This window comes from Mesoplodon densirostris, chromosome X, assembly GCF_025265405.1.
Source record: "Mesoplodon densirostris isolate mMesDen1 chromosome X, mMesDen1 primary haplotype, whole genome shotgun sequence".
Classification (NCBI taxonomy): Eukaryota; Metazoa; Chordata; class Mammalia; order Artiodactyla; family Ziphiidae; genus Mesoplodon; species Mesoplodon densirostris.
In genome coordinates, this window is record NC_082681.1 from 6,350,724 (window position 1) to 6,362,879 (window position 12,156).

Here is a 12,156-nt window from a genome sequence, read left to right on the forward strand (position 1 = left end):
CAGTCAGTCCCAGGCAGTCTCATTCCCTCCCTCCCTGTGGCTCAGCCATGAGCAGCTCAGCAGGCCGGGTTCCCGTTGGACAGGAGGGCCCCAGGGCAGGAGCAGGGACAGGGCGCCGTCACACGGGAAGGTGCCGGGACTGGACAGAAATGCCGGCACCTGGCAGTGTCAGATCTCAACAAACCACAGACAAGCCCCGCACTGTCTCTGCTTCTCCTTGGCACCTTCCTTTCTTGGGCCTGCTTTTTGTCAACTGAAAGACACCGTGTAACACTGAGAAGAGCAATGAATCGCCAGTCAGAAGGTCAGCCACGGGCTGGGGTGGGTGGGAACAGCTTGGGCTCGAGAGGAATTCAGACCAGGGCTCTGGTCCCCACCCCGTCACTTACCAGCACGTGATCCTGGGAAGATTCTCAAGCCCCGTGGCCTCGGGTTCTTCACCTGTGAAGCGAATGGGTGTGATGAGCCCTGTCTTGGGCTGCAGGGATGTGTGTGAGCTACGTAAAGCAGCTCACAGGGCCTGGCGTCTGTTGGAACTTTGATGATGGGCAGTTATTTCTCGTGTTGTTTGGCCTCAGACCCTTCCCCTCTCTCCTCTGGCATTTGGTTGGGAGGTTTCTTGTCCCGGTCATGTCAGAGAATATGCAGCTCAATAGGATGTGGAAAAGCTAATTAGCCAAACAAGATGTTTCATGAATAAAACTAAGTAAATTTTCCCAGTTAGAGGATGTGTTAAATTTGGGTGGGGAGGAGTGTTCCCAGTGGGATACAACACGAAGCTCCAGGAAGTAGAATCAAGGAACAAGGCTTTGCATCCCTCCCAGATGCTCTTCCATCCAAACCGTTCCTTTGCTTCATTTCAGCCCCACCAGACATCGAGTCCTTGATTACAATTGCCAAATTACAGTCACCATAATGATTAAAGCTAATTAACACCTTGGGTTCTGGTCCCCCCCAGAACAGGGAAAAGAGGGCCTGTCCACGGACTTCTGGGCATCACGTCAAGGGAGTGTGACCGCATTTCTCCAGATGTTGCATATATAACACCTACTTCTTCACTATGGTCAACAGCAATGTGACAAGAGCCAGGAACCCTTCCTTCCTGCCCGAGTATGAGATTTCTCTCGGGTTTATCCGTGATCCAGAAGAACACCTCACAGCAATGTCGCATTTCAGACTTTCCCCCCATACCCAAGTCACACCGCCTGCAGGTCTGGCTGCTGCCACCACCCAGCTTCATCACCATCACCTCCCACAGAAGGAAGCCCCACTTCCCAAAGCCCCAAACTGCCCTGGCTTGGGGCACTTACCCTCCAGGACCCGCTCCTGGAGCCTCACCGCCTCGTCCCGTGTTGACTTGTTCTGTGGGACTTAGGGGATGTCTCACCACGTTCCTCATGTGACTGCAGCTCCCAGGCCATCACTCTTCGTGTGGTGTGTCCTGCTTTTCCTAGCGTTCCCGCTACTAACACAGGGCCTTCCGGAGAGCAGAGGCTCCGTCGAGGTCTGCCGAATAAATAAGCCGGAAAACAGGGGGCTTACTTACTCAAATCAATTTTTTCATACTTTTCGTAAATCACCGTGCAAATCCAACTAAACAGAGATAGCTTAGTTTTACAGAATGACAGACAAGAAGGATAAGAAGCAAAAACTCAGTACGATTACTTTTATTTTTCTAATTCTTCCCCCATCTATATTACTGCTAAGTACTTTCACATTTCCAGAGCAGTTCTGATTCCAATTCTATGTTATCTGCTTCAGGGTCACAAAACAAAATGGGAGATTTCCCAGTCTCTTTTACAAAACAGCAAAACTCTTGTTCTTAAACTGGGTAATTATAAACACATTCTAATCAATGTCATTCAGAAAGTTAGACACTGAAGCTTGTTTAGTCTTCCATTAAAAGGAATAACGTTTGAAAAACTCCTAAAGAAAACACGGGTGATATTCCATGTCATCAGACACAACAGGAACCCAAAGATGCTGCACACCGGGTTCCCCCCACTCGCAGGGGCCCTCACTACTTGGAAACTCGACCGCTCCCTCTTCAAACTCAGAGTGAAGGACCAACCTCACTTCCTACCAGTGAACTTGGGCCTGGAAGGAGCCTGGCTGCTGCTCTGGCTCAGGGTCCCTGTTCCTCATCGCTCACACCCTCTGCACACAGGGATGGGAAGGACCTGGGATCGGATCCAAGCTACTGACCCAGAGCAGATACTCCAGGACCTGCCACTTGCTGGTCTCCGCGTGGGCCCGGGGACCCCAGAGGAACTCGTAGCGGGCGGGGTCGCTGTGGGGCACCTGCCGGTACTCCACGGAGCCCTCCTGCACCCACACTTTGGTGAGGAGCTCCCTGGGCTCCCCATAGATGTAGTGCTCCCTCCCAGCACACACCCCAATCTTGCTAAGTGCTCCCCAGACCTCCTCCCCAGGGGCAACAAAGTCGTCCTCCAGGAGGATCAGGCCCAGGAGCAGCACCAGGAGGCTGGTCTTGTGCACGCTCGGCCTGTCACTCAGCATCCCATGGTAGGTGAGGCCCAGGAGCTGGGACTCTGGCCATAGCACACCTGAGACCGGCCCCTTATACCTGTTCCTAAGCCTCTCTGAGACCCGGATACGTAAGTCAGCACTCGCTGCCAAGTGCTCAGCCCGCCTCAGGGCCTCCCAGGGCTGAAGGCGGGGAAGGGTATAAGGGTCAGGGTCTCACAGAGACTGCGGAGCAGGTGTGAGGGGCGGGGTCTCAAAGAGGCTAGGGAAGGGTATAAGGGGCGGGGTCTCAGGCGGGCACAGGAGAGAATCCCAGGTCCTGCGTGGAGTCAAGTTGAGAGCACTGAGGGAGGACTGCAGGAAACCTGGACACCAGAACAGAGTTGGCCCTGGGAGGCCATAGGGGGGGATGAGCACGTGCAGCACTTCCTGACATCCGGGCCTCAGAGAAGCTGGGGACCTGGGATAAGGGGCGGGGCCTCCACTGGGGAGAGTGGAGAATCCCGGGTCCTACCATGAGTCAAGGTGAGGACCCTGAGGGAGGACTGAGGGGATCCTGGACCCGAGAACGTGGGTGGAATGTGGTGTGTCCTGGAGAAATCTGTCCCTGGCCTCAGCTTGTGGAAGCCCCATGGTGTGATGAACAGGTGGCAGCCTGTCCTGACTTCCTCATCTGGGTCCCACAGAGACTGGGCACCTGGTATGAGGGGCGGGGTCTCAGGGTGGGAGGGGGAGAGTCACGTGAGCCCACAGTGAGAGTGAGCACCCTGAGGGAGCACTTAGGGGACCCCACTGAAACCCGCCCCTGCTGCCAGGCCAGGGAGGCCCTGGGTGGCATGAGCACACGAGGTGTGTCCCAACTTCTGCATCCGGGACCTAGAGAGAATGGGGAGCTGGTGTGAGCAGCGGCGTCTGGATGAAGACGGTCCAGTCCTGGACCTGCAGGGACGTTAGTTGGAGACCCTGAGGGAGGGTCGGCACTTGGACTCCAGAACCCCGGGGACTCTCTCCACCCCTGCTGTGCCCCTGGGGCCTGGGCTTTTGGCTCCAGGTGCCACCCCCGAAGGGCAGCCTCGCAGGTTGGACCCGGTGAGGGTCTGGGTTGAGGGGTCAGGAGGCTCAGGCCCGGGGGGGTGGAGAAGGCCTGTGTGTGAGGCGCCCCAGGATGAGCCAGGGCGGGAAAGGCCTGATCCACCCTCGTGGAGAGCTGTAGGTCCCCAGCTCCCTGAGAGCAGTGACCCCAGGGGCCCGGCTGTCCCCTGTCCCCCACGGGAGCGCAGGCAGGGAGGCTGGGATGACGTGCCTTCCTGCTGCGCCGTGCTTGGGGGTGCTGAGCGGCTCAGGCTTCAGGGGGAATCGGTCAGCAGGGGTCAGGTCAGGCTCCACGGGAATAGGGGCGAGGATCCTGGGGCCGGACTGAGGACGCAGCCTTCCAGAACAGAGGGCACCCTGCGTGGGGTCAGGGCAGCCTGCTGGGGAGGGGGGACCCGGCGTGGGAGGATGGCGTCGGGGCATCTAGGGAGCACATCTGCTCAGCAGCGGGAGGAGCCCCAGAGCCGCCAGGAGTCAAGGTGAAGACCCTGAGGGAGGGGTGAGGGGACCCCACCCTCACCACAAAGAGGGAGCCCACAGGAATCCCTCCAGCCAGCCCTGGAAACCCCCGCAGGGCCCGTACGCCAGCCTCCTCATCCAGACGGCTGGTCTCGGCCAGGGGGCCTTGCTCCGTGGGTCTGGCCTCAGGCTCCGGCAGGGGGCGCGGTGAGCACTGGGGAGACCCCTCCTCACACAGAGGACTTGGAGCCCAGCCGGCCCTGCCTCTTTTGTCACCCGTGGGTGTCCCAGAATAGGTGAGAGCATTGACGGCCCTCACGTCCTCTCCTGGTGTCTTCTGGAGGTGAGGCCTTGGCTGAAGGAGGTTGGTCACAGTCAGCAGAGGGGGCTGTCCCAGGCCCTGCAGGGTGTCAAGGTGCAGACTGAGCCGACCGCCATCGTCCCAGCACAGATGGACCCCACGGACTTTGGTTGTCCCCTGTGACCCCTGTTAGCCCCTGCGCAGGTGTGGCCAGTATTCGGGGCCCCACACTTCTTTTCAGTGCAGGGAATTTGTCTTGAGAATTTTGACTCAGGACAGCAGACAGCAGGGCCCAGGCCCTGCCAGGGGGAAGGGGAGGCCCTGCCCTGAGTGAGCACAGAGGGGGCCACCCACGCCAGGACAGTGGGAACCTCACAGAGTCCAGCCCAGTCCTCCTGCCAGCACCGAGGGGCCCAGGGCTGTGCCACAGTCTACACAAGAGGTGCCCCCTCCATCCCTCTTACAGGGGCTCCAAGAACCGGGAGGTGAAGGCCCAGGTCTGAGGACCGTGTCCTCAGGCCACAGAGCAGAGGAGGTCCAGGCAGTGCCAGAAGTCAAAGGGAGGTGCGTGCCCTGAGTGTGTACCCAGGGGCTCCCCCTCCCAGAACAGAGGGGACCCCACAACACCCGAGTCACCCCACCGTCCTGTTCAGCCCCAGAACCTGGGGCCGTGCTGGCTGCACCCTGAGGAGCCCCCTCACTTCCTTCTTCAGGTTGGCAGGGGACAGGCCGCCCAGGAGGAGCGCCCCTGTGAGGCCCGAGGGCACCCCTGAAGACGAGACCTGTAAGTGACTCTTGTCAGAGCTGCCCAGGGTGCCTTTCTCCGCCGAGGCCGCTCACACGCCCTCTCTCCCCCAGGTCCGTGGTCCCTACCTGTCACCCCTGCCCACACTCCCGTCGGCGGCCCGACCCCAGTCATCATGCCCCTGGTCGAGATGAGTGAGCTCCGCCAGCCGGAGGCAGACCTTCAGACCCCAGTCCCGGCCATGGGCCCGGTGGAGGCGCAGCTGTTGGGGGCTGACGGGGAGGAGGCCGCATCCCCCTCGTCCTCCTCCTCCTCGTCCTCCTCTTCTTACTCTGTCCTGTTCCTGGACACCCTGGAGGAGGTGGCTGATGCTGGAGAACCCAGTCCCCCCCAGAGCCCCTCCCCCACTGCCAGGGCCACCCCTCCTTGGAGCCAATCTGAAGACGACGGCCTCAGCCCCCAAGATGAGGAAGGGCCGAGCACCTGGCATGACCAGGAAGATGCTAATCCCTTGCACCTAGACCCACTACCACTGAAGGTGGCTGACCTGGTGGTGTTCCTGCTCCTCAAGTATCGCACCAGGGAGCCAACCTCCAAGGCGGAGATGCTGGATATCATCCTCTGTGACCATCGGGACCACTTCCCTGTGGTCTTCAGAGAAACTTGCGAGTGCATGCAGCTGGTGTTTGGCGTGGACGTGAAGAGGGTGGACCCCCGCGAGTGCACGTACGAACTGGTCCCCACCCTGGGCCTCACCTGTGATGCAGTGCTGGGCGATGGGCCGAGCATGCCCAAGGCCGGCTTCCTGGTGCTGCTCCTGGGCCTGATGCTCCTAGAGGGCAACCACGCCCCTGAGGAGAAGGTCTGGGAAGTGCTGAGCATCATGGGGGTGTATGCAGGGAAGCAGCACTGCATCTATGGGGAGCCCAGGGAGCTCTCACCAAAGTGTGGGTGCAGGAGGGATACGAGGAGTACCGGCAGGTGCCCCACAGTGACCCCGCCTGCTACGAGTACCTCTGGGGTCCCCGGGCCCATGTGGAGACCAGCAAGTGTCCGGTCCTGTAGCATCTGCTCTGGGTCAATGGATGGGATTCCAGGTCCTTCCCATCCCTGTGTGCAGAGGGTGTGAGCGATGAGGAACAGGGAGCCTGAGCCAGAGCAGCAGCCAGGCTCCTTCCAGGCCCACGTCCAGCAGCTTCTCCCGTGGGGCAGGAAGGGAGGCTGATCCTTCACTCTGAGTTTGAAGGGGGAGCGGTCAGCCTTCTAAGCAGTGAGGGCCCGGGCCAGAGGGGGGAACCCGGTGTGCAGCATCTTTGGGTTCCTGTTGTGTCTGATGACATGGAATGTCATCTTTGTTTTCTTTAGGAATTTGTCAAATATTGTTCCACTTGAAAGAAGGCTTAATGAGCTTCAGTATCTAAGTTTGTGAATGACTTTAACCACACATGTATTTGCACTAATTCGGTTCAACGACAAGAGTTTTGCTATTGTGTAAAGGAAACTGTAAGATTCCCATGTTATTTTGTGACCCTGAACAAGATAACATGGCATTGGAATATGAATCTCTTGGAAATAAGAAAGAACTTTAGAATGCAATGGATGAGGTCAAGAAAAAGAGGAATAAAAGTACAAGTTAGTTAATTCTTACTTCTTGTGCCTTCTCATCTGTCATTTTCCAAAAGTAATATGCATACATATATGTATGTGTAAATATCAGATTAACATCGTTCACTTAAGAAATAGCTGAAAATTAATCTGAGTCAATAAGCCCCCTGCTCACTGGCTTGTTTATTCCGCCGACCTCCACGGAGCCTCTGCTCTCTGGAAGGGCCTGTGTTAGTAGTGGGGCCACTAGGAAAAGCAGCACACAGCCGCACCTAGAGTGATGGTCTAGGAGCCGCAGTCACATGAGGAACGTGGTGAGACGTCCCCTAACTTCCACAGAACAAGTCAACACGGGACGAGGCGGTGGGGCTCCAGGAGTGGGCCCTGGAGGGTAAGTGCCCCGAGCCAGGGCAGTTTAGGCCTTTGGGAAGTGGGGGTTCCTTCTGTGGGAAGTGAGGGTGATGAGGCTGGGTGGTGGCGGCAGCAGGCGTGTAGACAGAGTCTTAGGGGTGAGAAGCAAATCTGAAATGGGACGTGCAAATTAGAGGTTTCTCTTCCGTCGTGGATAGATCTTCTGGGGCAGGAAGAGAAGGTGCACTTTGGGCAGAGACCCTCAGAGTCCTGGTTATTCTGCCTGCGCCTAAATACACTCAACATCTTCCAAATGGGGAGGGGTGAGTGGACTTTGGTTTCGCTCACAATTTACTCAGCCCTGAGGCATCCAGTTGAAGCAGCTTTGGTAACCACCCCCAGACTGTTGGCAGGATTTTAATGGGGCAACTTCTTTGAAAGTGGCTGCCGGACACTTAAACTGATGGATCAGCTTTCCTAGGTGGTCAGACCCCAAAGCCTTAGGTGAGGAATGGTCATAGAAACCATGGTGGCAAAAACACCGAGTGAAGCTGAATTCCACGCATCTCAGGAGCCTCCTTGGCGGTGAAGGACGGCTCCTTGTGCGTATCCTAGCGGAATGTTACCAAGAAAACTCACTAGCCCTCCTCCCACAGTCTGGTGTCTGGTCCTTGCCCCACAGGAAGGTCGTGGCTGTCAGGGTGCCCAAGGGCACCTGTGCAGGTGCTCAGGCACGTTCCATCGTGTGGCGGCAGCTGAGACTCCCAGGCTGAGTGAGGTGCGTCCTTGCGTGAGGAGGAAGGGGCACATCCTCAACCTGCTGCGACTACGGGCTTGATTGCAGAGGGAAGGGCAGGAGGTGCTCTGGAGGGAATAGGGGGAACCCTCCCTGTTGACGTTCACAAGAGCCTTGGAAAGTCAATGGGATCTTGTATTAGAAAGTACCCGTCACAGAGAAGTGACTAGAAGTAGTTGCAGATTCAAGGCCCATTTGGCTTTGTCGGAAGCTCCTCCACCTAATGAACGGAATTTTTTTCAACGCAAAGTTATAGCAGCTGCTTTTTGTTGAGCACCTAGTACACAGCGTTGCAGGGGAGAGACTCACTCCAAGTCCTGGCCCATATGTTGTCTTCCTCTGCTTCCTGGCAGCTGCCTGCAGGGAATCTGGGATCCTTTATGTAAACCCACAAATATTTAAAAATAAATGGTGTTTAAATCACTGTTTTAAATACAAAGACAGAAGAAACTTTCCACTTAAACAAAAATAATACATTGGTGCGGAAGCACTGTGGATTCTGGGCAGTGCAGAAGGTGTCCTAGGGGTGGGACATCCAGAGGGACCCAGGAGGGGCCGAGATCCCCGGGAGCAGGGGGCAGGGATGCAGCCTAGGAGCCTGGAGCTGAGCTGCAAGCAAGAACCCCATGAGGACCCTGCAGTCCTCTCACCACTAGCCTCATTCCGGGGACAAGCCTTCCGTCCCCTCCCCTTGCCCACGTGGTAGGGCCTGGCCGGGTGGAGAGCAGACTCGGGGATGGGGAACTGGCACCTGAGCCTCTAGGGGGAGGAGCCCACAGTGCCCAGGTGGGAACCGTGGCTTATAGGTCAGTAGGACCCTTATCGTGTCTCCTGGGGGAAGCAGTCTCGCTTTGGGAACCATAGGTCCTGCCAGCCCTGTCAATAGGGCACCAGTAGCCACATGAGGCTGCTATTGAGTACTGACATGTGATTAGTGTGTCCCAGGGCCTGGACTTCTACCTTAAGACACTTTAAAGTTAAATGTCAATAGCTAGATGTGCCTAATGGCTGGACAGCCCAGGTGTGGAACTACGGACCCTGAACTTGGGGGACAGGGGGAATCTATGGACAACACATCAGGCCCCCAAGCCCAGGGCTTCCCAGGGCTGAGATGGTCCCGCGGGGGTCCCTCAGCGCTCCCTCGGTCCTCACTTTCCCTCCCAGCTGGTCTGGGCCCCTCCCTCTGCCCAACTGCCTTTGGTCCCCGGAGACCCAGGCCCTCCCCTGCCAGGACCCCTGAGAGGGAAGCGGGGGTCGCGGGTGGCGCTTATACCCACAGCCCTGCCGGGGGTCTCTCAGGGCTGACAGCACGGCTGACCTGGATGCCTTGCAGCCTCCGAGTCCCCCTCACGGTTGTACCTTGACTCCTGGTGGGGCTGGGCTCCTTCCCTCTGCCGACCTGGCCCCGGCCTCCCTGACCCAGGCCCTCGCCTCCCCCTCCCAGGGGGATCAGTGCGCGTCCCATCTGGACAGCATGCCGGAGGGCTCCCAGGGCTGTCGGGAGGTCCTCAGATGCACCCCCTGGGGGCCCGCAGTCCTCCTCTGGTCCTCACCTCGACTCCAGGCAGCACCTGGGCCCCTCCCTCTACCCACCTGAGACTGTGCCCCTCAGACGGAGCTTCTGACCCCCCGAGATCCCTGAGGACTTGGGGGCGGTGGGCGGGGATGGGCAGCCCGACAGCCCGGCCCGGTGTGCCCCAGGAGTCCCAGTACGGGTGGAGTTGCATGCTGGGGGACCCTTTGTTGCGGGCCTGCTGGACCCCTCCATCCTCACTCAGGAGGGTCCTCCTCAACCCCTCAGAGAAAGGCTGCAGTCCCAGCACAGATGCTGGATAGGGGGCTGCCGTGCCCATGACCGTGGGGGGAGCACAGAGAACCGCACACCTTCCCCTCGGGGCTCCTCACCAGCCACCAGACTTTGGAAACCTGTTTTCTTAAGAAAGGTTTAGTTTTAGCTGAAGAGGCCTGAGCAGTGGCAGGTGATTTAGGGGAACGCTTGGTTTGATGATTAGATCATGTTACCTGTTGGAGTTACGTGATTGTCACTTTTTCATCCTGATTCATAGTGAGAAATACATTTTACATGTCTGTGTAGTGTAGTGTGTGTCCTATACATATACCTATATATCTATAACGTGTGTGTAGAATATATGTGTTTATAGACCCATGCATCGACACACCACATGTATGTATAGGGAACGTGTCATGTATGTTCCAGTACCCACACTGAGGTCATCCACAGGGCCCTGAAGGGCACAGACACTCAGGCCCCCTGGGGATGCCGAGAGTCCTCCAGCCCGGCCGTCCCCGTGCTTTGAATGCAGGCTTGCCGCCTGCCTGACAGCCAGTGTGCCCGGGGAAGTGAGCCTGCAGGAGAACGTGGGGCCACCACGCCGCTGGGAGAGAAGGAAGCAGAGTGGGCAGTGGAAGGAGAGAGCAGGGCCCAAGCCTGAGCATAAGGGCCGCCTTCAGAGGGCCTTGCCTCGGACCCCCACATCCAGGACCCTTCTCCATCCTCACGCCCTCAGTCCCAGACCCTCACCCTCTTCCCTGGCCCTCGTGTCCATTTCACGAGAGATGGTGAGCTGATGGGGCTGGGAGGCCACGTGGGCAGAATCCAGTGTCAGGCGCTCATGGGCACTAATGCCTGGCTTCCCCGTGTTTTCTCCATTATGTGGCCTGAGGCATCAGGTAGTAGGACCCCATTGAGGACAGCTGAATCCCCCTTGACTGTTGGGGAGACAGGTCAGGCCAGCGCGGGGACGGGGCTTTGCACATACACAAAGCTCAGCTTCAATAAGAGTCCTTCTAGTGATAAGCTGATCAAATCATGGAGACTCCCTATGCCTCGATTTCTCCATCTGTAAAATGGGCCTCGTAATAGTACAAGGCAAAAGCATTGGTGTGGGTTTCCCCACGATGTGACCTGTTTGTAAAAAGCCTGGGCCAAATGAAGTGGTCGGTGGATGTAGCTCTTGTTACTGAGTGTGTAAGAAAGATGCGCCCTCCCCCATGCTGTGACGATTCCCAAGCAGTCCATGTCTTGTGATCCCTGCATACGTCGATTAGTGCAGTTTTTCTTTTCTCGCTGAAAATTTGTCATCAGAATGCTTGGATTCGTCTTACTCTTTTTCTCGCTTGCCCCTGTGCAAGATGAGGCTATTGATTTGAGGTGTTGCTTCCATTTGAACACAGGTGTTTGCAGCTTTAACTCCCAAGTGCCTCTTTGTCCGCGTGCCACAAGTCCTGGGGGGTTTGGTATGTGTTTTCTTCATTTCAAAGTATTTCCAGATTTCCCTTGGGATGTCTTGTATGATCCCTGGGCTATTGTTATGGACTGAACTGCGTCCCCCCAAATTTTGCATGTTGAAGCCCTAACCCCTAGAACCTCAGAATGTCACTGTGACGGGAGTTAGTGGTTCTTAGGTTGAAATGAGGCCATTGGGATGACGTCTAAAGCAAGATGGCTGGTGCCCTTGAGGGAAGAGCAGATCAGCCCATGCAAGGAGAGAAGGCAGGGGCTGGGGGTGTGTGCCCAGAGGGTGACCATGTGAGGGGCGGTAAGAGCACGGCCACCTGCAACCAAGGATACCGGCCGCAGTACAAGCCACCCCTGCTGGACCCTCCCTCTCGGCCTCCCAGTCCCCACCACCGTGAGAACCTGTGTCTGCTGTTTCAGCCCCTCATCCTGTGCTGTTGGATTAGGTATCGCCCCAAACTAATGCGGTTATCTGGGGACGCACGGCTCAATTTCCCTCTATTTGCAGATTTCTCACGTTTCCTTCTGTTATTGATATCGAATTTCACTCTATTTGGACAGAGAACATGCTTGGTACCTTGGGTCTACTTCCCCTCCTCCCCCAACCCTCCATTTTTTTCGTTTTTGTTTTTTTGGCCACGCCACAAGGCTTGGGGGATCTTAGTTCCCCGACCAGGGATTGAACCCGGGCCACCACAGCGAAAGCGTCGAGTCCTAACCCCTGGAACTCCAGGCAATTCCCACTCCACCCCCCACCCCACCGAGCAGTGTTTGGGAGGGGATGTCGCCCTATCGCTGTGATAGCCAGCTGCAGAGTCCTGGCCGGGTCCCCCGGCCCATCCCCCACGCGTGGAGGCAGCAGCTGTGAGCTGGGGGTGCGCCGTGGCCTTCAGTGCTCTGTACACATCACTGGGCACTGACCCTTCTCACTGTCTTCGTGGGGACGCAGGCTCAGGATGCCCCCACCCCCACCCCCGAAGCTGGGACCCAGCACATTTCCAGAATTTACATCGTTGACCAGTGCGAGCCGGATCAGTCACGTGTGTGCCCGCATGGTGCTG

General features: G+C 57.4%; 1 pseudogene; it reads left to right on the plus strand.

Annotated features, from left to right (window-relative positions):
- The first annotated feature begins 5,274 nt into the window (after positions 1–5,274).
- LOC132481440 (melanoma-associated antigen 10-like) lies at positions 5,275–6,236 on the plus strand (annotated as a pseudogene).
- Positions 6,237–12,156: the final 5,920 nt, after the last annotated feature.